This window comes from Mastomys coucha, unplaced genomic scaffold (assembly GCF_008632895.1).
Source record: "Mastomys coucha isolate ucsf_1 unplaced genomic scaffold, UCSF_Mcou_1 pScaffold13, whole genome shotgun sequence".
Classification (NCBI taxonomy): Eukaryota; Metazoa; Chordata; class Mammalia; order Rodentia; family Muridae; genus Mastomys; species Mastomys coucha.
Window position 1 is genome coordinate 72,877,318 of NW_022196895.1, and position 11,402 is coordinate 72,888,719.

At 46.2% G+C, this 11,402-nt stretch overlaps 1 long non-coding RNA gene across 1 annotated transcript in view; it reads left to right on the forward strand.

The window, feature by feature from the left end:
• The window catches only part of LOC116087374, a 6,101-nt gene extending 1,807 nt beyond the window's left edge, over positions 1–4,294 (forward strand). The window contains exon 2 of the long non-coding RNA XR_004117403.1: positions 3,968–4,294. This is a non-coding gene — a long non-coding RNA (uncharacterized LOC116087374). The remainder of the gene's footprint in view (positions 1–3,967) is intronic.
• The last annotated feature ends 7,108 nt before the right edge of the window (positions 4,295–11,402 follow it).

The window sequence follows — 11,402 nt, forward strand, 5'->3', positions numbered from 1 at the left end:
TGGCTGTCCTGGAACTCACTCTGTAGACCAGGCTGGCCTCAAACTCAGAAATTCTCCTGCCTCTACTTCCCAAGTACTGGGGTTAAAGGTGTGCACCATCACTGCCTGGCTTCTCATCCTTTTAAGCACTGTTCAGAACCTACCAATCAGAAGAAAAGACTCTTTCAAGCCGGGCGGTGGTGGCGCATGCCTTTAATCCCAGCATTGGGAGGCAGAGGCAGGTGGATTTCTGAGTTCGAGGACAGCCTGGTCTTCAGAGCTACACAGAGAAACCCTGTCTCGAAAAAAACAGAAAAAAAAAAAAAAGACTCTTTCAAAATAATACTGTCTACGGACAATTCCTGTGGTCGGTCACCCAAGTGCTCTGAGACTAATGTTGTTTTCAGGCCTTTGAACCACAGTGTAGTCTTCAGACTACATGGGTCGAAGAGTAACTTAGCTTTCGAGTTGTAAAGTTCCTAATGGCATAGACAGTGATTTTAAGGATCTGAGCAAAGCAAAACGAAAGCTATTGGGGTTTGCCATTCCAGAAACTACTAATGAGCTGAATGTGGTGGTCCATGCCTAAAGTCCTGACATTCAGGAGGCCTAAGCAGGAGGATCTCCATGAGTTCAAATCCAGCCCAGACTGTAGCATAAGATAAGGGGGGGGGGCAAAAGATAAGGCTCAGGAGCTGGGGTGAAGTTCCACGTGCCTCAGTCTTAATACTGGGCAGGGCTGAGTACTTAAGGCCAACATTTTCTTCCTTCTCCTTGACCTTCCCTGTCCTCCTTTTCTTCCTTCGCTTTCCTTTCTTTTTTAACATTCTTATGTTTTGTTTTTATTTATTTTTATTTTTTAAAGATTTATTTATTTATTATATGTGAGTACATTGTAGCTGTCTTCAGACACACCAGAAGAGGGCATCAGATCTTGTTATGGATGGTGGCGAACCACCATGTGGTTGCTGGGATTTGAACTCGAGACCTTCGAAAGAGCAGTCTGTATTCTTAACCACTGAGCCATCTCTCCAGCCCCCTTTTAAACATTCTTATGTAGCCAAACCCAGCCTCAAACTTGCTACATAATCCAATCCCTCCACCTCCACCTCTCAGGAGCTGGGCTCTTGGGTGTGCTCCAACGCACCTCACTTCCATGTGCCATTTTGTTAAACATCCTACAACCCACAACCTGATAGCCTCTTCAGGTGGAGGTAGAGTGTGGTTGGGTTTCAGGCCCTGCACTAGAGCCGGAGGTGCCTGTTTAACATATCAATGGACCAGGCCTCCGGGGTTCTCCCAGCATCCCTCAGTCCCTCCCTGAGGACACACCCGGACCTCTACCTTGAACTTTCCTGGGGGTGGGGGTGTCTTTACTATATAGTCTAGACATTTTGGTCTGTTTGCACTCTCTCTCTCTCTCTCTCTCTCTCTCTCTCTCTCTCTCTCTCTCTCTCTCTCTCTCTCTCTCTCTCTCTCTCTCTCTCTCTCTCATTCTCTCTCTCTCCCTTTCCCCTCTCTCCCCTTCCCCTCTCTCCTCCTCCCCCTCCCCCTGTGCCTTCCTTTGCATGTGTGTACTCTCTCTCTGACTCTTGCTTCTCTGTCTCCCAGTCTACATGGCTTTTATTCAGTTTGAATTGGCTTATATCAGAGGAGAAAACCTATCAGTAGTGTTGAGGCCTGCTCTAGCCATTTTGTTCCATGCCCACCTGATATTTCATATTGTTGACGTAATATAATATTCCTGCTGGTCATTGACACAGAAAAATAACTTGACTCAGAGCAGGGTCATGCTGACCACACACCCTCTTATGTTCTGTATGTTCTGAGGTTTGTTAATCTTTTTTTTTTTAAATTTATTTATTATTATACATAATTACACTATTAGCTGACTTCAGATGCACCAGAAGAGGGCATCAGATCTCATTACGGGTGGTTGGTTGTGAGCCACCATGTGGTTGCTGGGATTTGAACTCAGGACCTTCGGAAGAACAGTCAGTGCTCTTACCCGCTGAGCCATCTCACCAGCCCGAGGTTTGTTAATCTTAAATTCCACAACTATAATGTTCATGTTGGTTCCATCAAATTAAAGGTCAATATGAACTGTTATGTCTAAAATGGCTGAGTCAGGGCCAGCCACCGAGCAGCACTTCTAGCACCTACGTACGAATTATTGTGGTCTTTGCAGTTTCAGCCTTAGACATAGAATAATGTTCAAGGTCATAGCCTCAGCCCCAAACTGAGCTACAGATCTGAGCTACAGCCCTTATCGATCAGCCATAGGGTGTGTGTTCACTAATCCACCTGTCTGAATGAGATCAGTGTTCGTGCGGTTTGTAGGGTGACTCCTGGACCCCAAGGAGTAGGGCTTCAGAAGTCCTGTCTAAAGTGCTGCAGGGTCAGGGTTGGACTCTTGCCTGGCACTGCCCTGTTCTAGGAAGCATACTGGCACTGGTTGTCCTATGTAAAATGTGCAGCTGTTGAAGGATTCAATGGAACCACGCCAGAGTCCAGTTAAAGATTGGTTTTGGGCTGGGTGTTCTAGTGCATGCTTTAAATCCCAGCACTTGGAAAGCAGAGCCTGGTGGCTCTCAGTGACTCAGACCATCCTAGTTGACCAGTTCCAGGCCAGCAAAGGATGTATAGTGAGACTGTTTCAAAAACAGCAGCAACCAAACAAAACATTGACTTGGGATGGGCATGGTGGTATATACCCTTTAATCCTGGCACTCAAGAAATAAAGGCAGGCAGAGCTCTGTGAGTTCTAGGCCAGCTTGGTCTACATAGTAAATTCCAGTTAGCCAGGACTACTACATAGAGAGACCTTAGCTCAAAAAAAAATATTTAGAATGATTCATCAGCAAACAACCTTTGCTGTATTAGTTTTTAAAACGGCCTGGGGATGTAGCTTGGAAGAGTGCTATCAGAAACAGCATGTACTAGCCCTGGGTTCAATTTCATCACTAAAAAAAGGGGGGTGGGCAGCCAGCCAGGCATAGTGGCTCATAGCCCCACTGGAGAGAAGCTAAGGCAGGAGGATCTGGAATTCAAGGCTAGCCTTTACTAAACTGTAAGAAAAGTAGTCGCTGGGCATGGTGGTGCACACCTTTGATCCTGGTGCTGCTCCAAGGTGCCAGAGGCAAGTGGGATCTGTGAGTTCAAAGCCAGCCTGGTGTACAGTGAGAGTTTCAGGACAGCCAAGGTTACACAGAGAAACCCTGTATTGAAAACACAAGACCAAACCAAGCAAACAAAAACCGGAAAATAAAGACAGATTTTCCTGCTCTATGTTTTGTTTGCCAGCTTTTCCAAGCCCTGACTCAGAAGTTCTGACTCAGAAAAGCACATCTCCCCCCACCCCCACCCCCTCTGTTTTGTTTCATTTTTTCAAGACAAAGTCTCACTTTGTAGCTTTGACTGGCTGGCCTTGAAACTCACTAGGTAGACTAGCCTGACTTGAATGCATAGAGACCTGCCACTGCCTCCCCAGTAGGGATTAGAGGCTGGAGCTACCATGCTCAAACCAGCTGCCACCCCTCCCCACCACCACCACAAGTCTGCTTTCCCCGAATACTCTGGATTTCTCTCTGTCTCTAAAAATCTCTCCCTTAGTGCCATGGTTTGTCTACCATGTTGCTGGCCCCCATGACAGTTTAATTCAAACTGTGTAGTTTTTTTTCTCTTTCTCTTCTCTGACTCCCTCCTCTGGGCTGCTTGCCTGACCTAAAAGTTTTTCTTTTAACCACTAATAAAATTGTCCTTAGGCTTTTACAAAATAGGAGTATATGTTACTGGAGGGAGTGGATGTGTGGTTATTTGGATTCATTATTCCAGAAAGCACTGAACAACATAATTCAAAAAGGGCTGTGACCAGAGCAGCTCCAACAGCTGTCCCTTTCGCTCAGAAGTGTCCCTGCCATTAGTGTGACTCACTTTGAAGCCTCTTCCCAAACTCAGAAGACTGAAATGTTTCTCTTCTGGCTGACAGATAAAGCAGCCCCGGCTATCGAGTATGATCTCATAATAGAAATCGGTCTGCAAGAGCCTATGTGAGGAATAACAATGTAAACGTAAAAGTATCCGTCTCGAATGCTTGGAAATGCCCAGCACATAGCTGTCAGTGGACCTCAGCCGCTAAGCTGGTGGACTCATAGTCTGAGCCTTCCTCTTTGATTGTACCGTATTTATTACCGCAGTGACCTTCCTTTCTCCCACTTCTCTCCCTTCCTCCTCACATCTGTTTTGAGCTCCAGATGGAAGCCATGCCTTATGCTTTCCTCCCTTTTCAGTGAAAATAAAAGCATCCATTCATCGATCCTTTTAGAAAAAAATTTGTTTCATACTTGTTATAAATGAATGTTTTTGGCAAAGAGACTTAGACGAAGTCTGCCTTCACGGAACTTATGCTCTAGTAGGGAACAGATACTAGGATTATTATACCTATAATCTATGAATTAATATGATTTAAGAGAGTTAATTTCATAAAGAAAATAAACTCCGAGCTTGAGGGAGGGCTGTGGGAGGGAATTAGATTCTCTGTTTTAGACTGATGGAAGTTCTTTTCTTCTTCTCCCCGCCCCCCCAAGCCCCTAATGACTATATTTCTCTGTGTATCCCTGGCTGACCTGGAACTCACGCCTTAGACCAGACTGGCCTCTAACTCAGAGATCTGCCTGTCCCTGCCTCCCGAGTGCTGGGATTAGAGGTATGCCCTCCTCCCCCCATCCCCATACACTGGTGTAGTCTTACACAAGGGTATGTAGGATGTAGTTTACTGATACATATTATTCTGGCTATTAGGAATGATTTTACTGGAACAATGTAGAGAACAAGAGAGAGAGGGAATGGTAGCTCATGTCTGTAAAGCCAGAATTTGGGAGACAGAAGCAGGAAAATAGTGTCTTGAGGCCAGCTTGGGCTACAGAGTGAAATTCTCCACTGAAACAGAGGAGAGGTGGTAGGAGAGGCTGGAGAGATAGCTCAGAAGTTAAGAGAGCTTACAGCTCTTGCAGAGCATCCTGGTTCATTCCAGCTCCCATATGCTGGTTCATAACCACCTGTGACTCCAGTTCCAGGGTATCTGACATCCTCCTCTGAGCTTCTGCATACACTTGCTGGCCATCCAGTCATAGGGGCACACACACACACACACACACACACACACACACACTAAAAAATAAATCTAAACAAATAAAACAAGGTAAGCGGCAGACATGGTAATGTACATGGTTAGTCCTGGCACTCAAAAGGCAAAGGCAGGTGGATCTCTGTAAGTTGGAGACCAACCTGCTATATAGAGCAATTTCTAGGCCAGTCTGATGCACATAGTGAGACTCTCAAACATAAGACAAACAAGGAGAGCTTTTTTACAAAAGCAAGTGGTAGCTGGGCTAGAGAGCTGGCTCAGGGGGTAGGACAACACGCAGCACTTGCAGAAGACCCCAGTCTACCTAAGGCTGTGTAGTGAGACTCTGTCTCAAAAAAGCAACTTAGAGTTTCTATTGTTTTGCTAAAACACATATGACTTTAGGGAGGAAAAGGTTTATTTCATCTTACAACTTGTGCTTGCAGTCCATCATCCAGGGAATTCAGGGCAGGAGCTCAGGAGAGGAACCTGAAGGCAGGAACTGATGCAGAAGCTGTGCCCGCTGGCTTGATTCTCTTGCCTTGCTTCATAGACTCTCCAAGACCATCTGCCCAGAATTGGCACTGCTCACAATGGTTCTGGGTGGCTCCTCAGCCTTCTCACCCCATTCACCAATCATGAAACAAAAAACAAACAAAAAAACAACCCCCCACAATAGGCTTGCCCTTAGGCAAGTTCACAGAGGCATCATCATCTCAGTTGTGGTTCCCTCTTAGCAAGACCATTCCAGTTTGTGTCAAGTTAACAAAAAGCCAACCAGGAAAGGCACCTGCTACAAAACCTAACACTCTGAGTTTGATCAGAACCCACATCAGTTACTTTTCTATTGCTGTGATAAAACACCATGACCAAGGCAACTCATAGAAGAAAGAGTTTATTTGGCTTATGGTTCCTGAAAGACAAGAAGCAGGGCAGGGAAGGTATGGCAGCTGTGGTGGCTCATACATTTGGATTCTTGGTTCCTACTTGTGTAGCTGTTTGGGAAGGATTGGGAGGTGTGGCCTTGTTGGAGGAGGTATGTCACTGGGAGATTTCAGAAGCTGACACCATTCACAGTTAGATCTCTTAGCCTTGTGCTTGTGGATCAGGAAGTAAGCTCTCAGCTACTGCTCCAGCTCCATGCTTATCTGCCTGCTACTATGCTCCTGGCCATAGCAGTCGGGGACTCACTCTCTGAAACTAAGCTCCAAATACACTCTCTTTTTTTAAACTAAGTTATCTTGGTCATGATGCTTGGTAAGAAAGTAAGGCAACAGCTGAAGCAGAAGTTGAGGGGTCATGGTGAACTGCAAGCAAGAAGCAAAATAGAGAGATAAAAGTAGCCTGAATCTTTCCACTCTTAAAGCCCGCCCCATGACGTACTTCCTCCAGTGAGGCCACACCTCCTAAGCCTCTGGTGACCAAGTATTCAAATATCAGAGGTAATGAGGGGCATTGATCATTCATTCATAGCATCTCATAGTGGAAGGGGAAAATCTATACCCACAAGTTGCCCTCTAACCTCTACATGTGTGCTGTGTTATGTGGCCAGCCACATCATACAATATCAATAAAAATGAAGTGCAACATTTAAAAACACACACACCTACTGGGGAGGTAGCAGTATGTGGGTCTTTGTTGAGTTCAAGGTCAACCTAGTCAACATAGTTAATTCCAGGCCTGCCATAGTGAGGCACTGCCTTAAGAAAATGCACACAAATGTGTGTGTATATGTATGTGTATACATAATATATAATATATATTATTCCACATATTACATATTGTGTAAGCCCAGTCAGTCCTACAGATCTTATCCCCCTTTCCTCAGTTACTTCTCCACTCAGGCTGGCCTCGAACTCAGAAATCTGCCTGCCTCTGCCTCCCAAGCGCTGGGACTAAAGGCGTGCGCCACCACTGCCTGGCCAGAAGGATAGATTTAACTCATGGTTCCAGAGGGATAAGAATCCGTCACTATCACAGCTGGGAAGTACAGGAGCTGGAGCTGAGAGCTGAAGGCTCAAACCTCAGACCACAGACAGGGGGCAGAAAGCAACCTAGGAATGATAGTTGTCTTTTGAACCACACCCCACACACTCCTACCAACCCCCCATGACATCTTCCAGTAAGGCCAAACCTCCTAAACCTGCTCAAACAGTCTTACCAATCGGGAATGTAGTGTTCAAGTGCCTGGGGACTGTAGGGCTCTTCTCATTTTGCCCTAACACTGTCCTCTAGCTTTACCCTCAGGGGTGGGGTCCTGTAGACCACTGTTCCCTCAGGGGTGGGGTCCTGTAGACCACTGTTCCCTCAGGGGTGGGATCCTGTAGACCACTGTTCCCTCAGGGGTGGGATCCTGTAGACCACTGTTCCCACAGGCTTTACAGCTACCCATTTATGGTATCTATAAATCGGAGAAAAGGAAGACATTTGCAGTAAATGCTTTCAAGGTACGTAAAGAGAGGCATAGAAGCAAGATAACAAACTAGGAAGATGACCTATTTATCCCTTATTAAGAACAAGTATTTTTCCAGGCGGTGGTGATACCTACCTTTAATCCCAGCACTCAGTAGGAGGAGGAGGGTGGATCTCAGAGTTGAAGGTCAGGGAGTTGCACCATTCAAAGTATTAGGAGGTGTGGCTTTGTTGGAAGAAGTGCGTCACTGTGGGTGGGCTTTGAGGTCTCAAGCCCTTAGTCTCTCAGCCTATGATCAGGATGTAGCTCTCAACTATTGCTCCAGCACTGTCTGCATGCCGCCATGTTCCCTGCCATGATCATGGACTAGATGTCCAAAAGGGTAAGCAAGGCCCCACTCCAATGCTTTCTCTTATAATTGTTGTCTTGACCATGGTGTCTCCACAGCCATATCCCACTAAGGGAGAAGTTGATACTGTGACTGAAGTATTTCTGTGACAGGCCAGACCATGTTGCTAGTTGGTATAGTGTGAACTTTGGGACTTTAGATTAGGAAAGAAGTTGAGTGGTTTAAGTGGGGCTTAATGGGCCATCCTAGAAGGAACATGGAAGGCAGTGATGGTTCTACGAGCAATATAGATTACGACTGGCCCAGCTCAAGATGTTTCAGAGGGGAAGAATATTAGCAAGTGGCCTAGAGAGGTTTTTTTTTTTTTTTTTTTTTTTTTTTTTTTTTTTTTTTTTTTTTTTTTTGGTTTTTCGAGACAGGGTTTCTCTGTGTAGCCCTGGCTGTCCTGGAACTCACTCTGTAGACCAGGCTGGCCTGGAAAACTCAGAAATCTGCCTGACTCTGCCTCCCGAGTGCTGGGATTAAAGGCGTGCGCCACTACCGCCCTGCTAGAGAGCATTCTTGATGTGGTTGCTTTTTGCCCTTGTCCTAAACATCTGCCTGCTGCTAAACTGAGTTTTGGATTAATGGCTTTGGCAGAAAAGATTTCAAGACCTCATAGTTTCAACTGTGTCCTGTGGTTATTAGTAATTATTCTTAAGCAGATCTACAACAATGAAAAGGAACAAGCTGGACAAAGGCATATAAATGTAGCTTGGGAAGAAAAGCTAAATTCTGTGCTCGACATAAAAAGCGAGACGTCACCGAGCTAACCTCCCAACTTGTGGGAAGACATCAGAGAAAAGTTTAAGTAGTAAAGGAAAACATCCACGACAGAGAGCTGGTGAAAATGTAATTGAAGGAGGGGACCAAGCTCCAGCCCTAGCATTCAGCAGAACCTGGGAGTTTCTGCGATGATGCAAGAAGGGGCTTGAGGAATTGCTGTCCAAGGCTAAGGGAAGATGCTGATACCAGGCATATGTCAGAGGTGACCCTCCGACATGGAGGTCCAGAGAGGTCATTATGTGAAGCTGTGAAAGTGAAGCCTGGAGTGTACTGGAGGCCCCAAAATATTGAAGATGCCAGAGTGGTGGGACACCTGCCAAGGAGAGCTGCTAACAGGGTGGGAAACAGCCCAAGAGAGAGAAGTGTTCTAGTCAACAAAGCTGAAAGGAGCTGGGGATCTGAAGAGCGCTGTGACGTGAGGCGTGGAGATGCGGAGTTTGCTGGGTTTGGGTTTTGCTTTGCTTCAGTATTTCCTCAGTGTGTTCTCCTTCCTCCCTTTTGGAATGGTGATGTGGATCTGTACTTCCTCAGTGTGTTCTCCTTCCTCCCTTTTGGAATGGTGATGTGGATCTGTACTTCCTCACTGTGTTCTCCTTCCTCCCCTTTGGAATGGTGATGTGTATCTGTGATGCTGTATATTCCAAGAGGAGATCTGATTTTGATTTTACAGGGGTTTCCAATAAAGACAAGACAAGATACTTTGAATTCTGGACTTTTAAGGAGCTTTGAGACTGTGACAGAGTATGGGGACTATGGAGGCCAGTGAATAGAATGGGACAGTTTGGATTACTCCCATAGGCTTATGTATTTGAATGCTTAGTGGCTAGAAGTGACACGATTTGATAGGAATAGAAGGACTAGGAGGTGTGGCCTTCTTGGAGGAAGTGTGTTGGTGGGGGTAGGCTTTGAGGTTTCAAAAGCTCTTGCCAGTCCAGAGTTCCTCTCCTGATCTGGATCAGGTTGGAGCTCTCAGCTACTGCTCCAGCACATTACTGCATAATGCCTTGCTCCCCACTACAATTGGACTAACTGTAAGCAAGGTCCCAAGGAAATGCTTTCTTTTCTAATAGTTGTCTTGGCCAAAGTGTTCAGAGCAGTACAACCACTGTAACTAAGAAATGGCACAGTGACTAAGACGCAGTGTTCTGTTTTTCAACCTCGAGTCAGCTGTCCACACTCCACTCATTAAAGTACAATTATGTATTACACATGTATACCTTACTTCAGTTAGCTCTTGGGGAAGAGGTTTTTTAAAAGATTTATTTATTTTATGTCTATGTGTACACTGTAGTTATCTTCAGACACACCAGAAGAGGGCATCAGATCTCATTACAGATGTTTGTGAGCCACCATGTGGTTGCTGGGAATTGAACTCAGGACCTCTTGAAGAGCAATCAATGCTCTTAACTGATGAGCTACCTCTCCAGCCCAGCTAAGAGTTTAAGGAGAGGCATTCTAGGGTTTAGTTTTTGTTGTTGTTGTTTTGTTTTTCTATGTTGGGGATGGAGACCAGGGACTAACAGAATCTAGCCCAGAGCTTACCACTGAACCATGGCCTAATCTTATCAAGGCATTTGAATTGGTATGTTGGAAGACAGATCCTTGTGTGCTAGTGAGAACTAACGGAGATATATAGTAGGAATTCTTTGCCCACGGGTCCAACACTTTAAAACTCATGTTCTTAGAATGACTGTAACGGGAAAGGAGCTTTAGGTAGGAGAAATATTAAACAGGGGTTCCATCAGTCTTATCAATGAAATCTGAACTGTGTGTGACCAGCCAGTTTGAATTTGCATTGTCTGTCATTATGTTTCTGTTTCTTCATTCTCACACTGTGCTCCAGGCTGGCTTCCACCTGGCTGCATAACAATTCCTGATCCTCCTATTTCCATGTCCAAGTATCTGGTTTATTTTCTTCTTCTTTTTTCATTCTTTCATCGAGTCTGGGACTATCAGCAATCTTTCTTCTATCTCCCGTCTCTTCATTTATTTTTTTCTTCAGATATCAGAACTTCCTAACTTTTCAACTTCATCAGGGTTCTTTGGGGTGCTCGCTCTTACTTCACTTTTCTCCTAATCTTATCCACAATTTTGCTGTTCAGGCCATTGACATTCCCTTCAAGGTCAGGAAAAATAGCAGCCACGGTGAAAAGTTAAGACATAAATGAAAAAAGGTCTTACCCAAGTGGGTGTGGTGGCGCACACCTTTACTCTCAGCACTCAAGAGGCAGGTGAATCTCGAGTTCGAAACTGGTCCACGAAAGAGTTCCACGATAGCCTGGGTTACACAGTGATACCCACCCTGTCTCAACAACAAAAACACAAAAAGATCCTTATCCACGATCACCATTAACTTGGACCGAGGGCTTCGGCATCACGCATACTCGGCCTATCCTATCACAGCTGCTCTGGGGGTGGCACAGTGAGAGTCTCCCGTGTTTCCGTGAGTCCTGTCCACTCTCTTCTCGGGGCCACTTCCTCAGCCAAGGCCGTCCTCCGAGTCCCGGGAGAACGCCACAGTTCCGGCTACGAGCCTCGGGAGCAGCCCGCGCTCCGGGTGCCGGGGGACAGGAAGCGGCGAGCAGGCCCGGCGGCACAGCGGGGACGAGCCACCACCGGAAGCGCGTGGGTGGGGGGGCGCTCGGGCGGAAGACCGCGCGCGCTGGGTCGGGGGCGCCGCGGAGGGCGGGGCCGGCAGGCCGGCGCGCGCC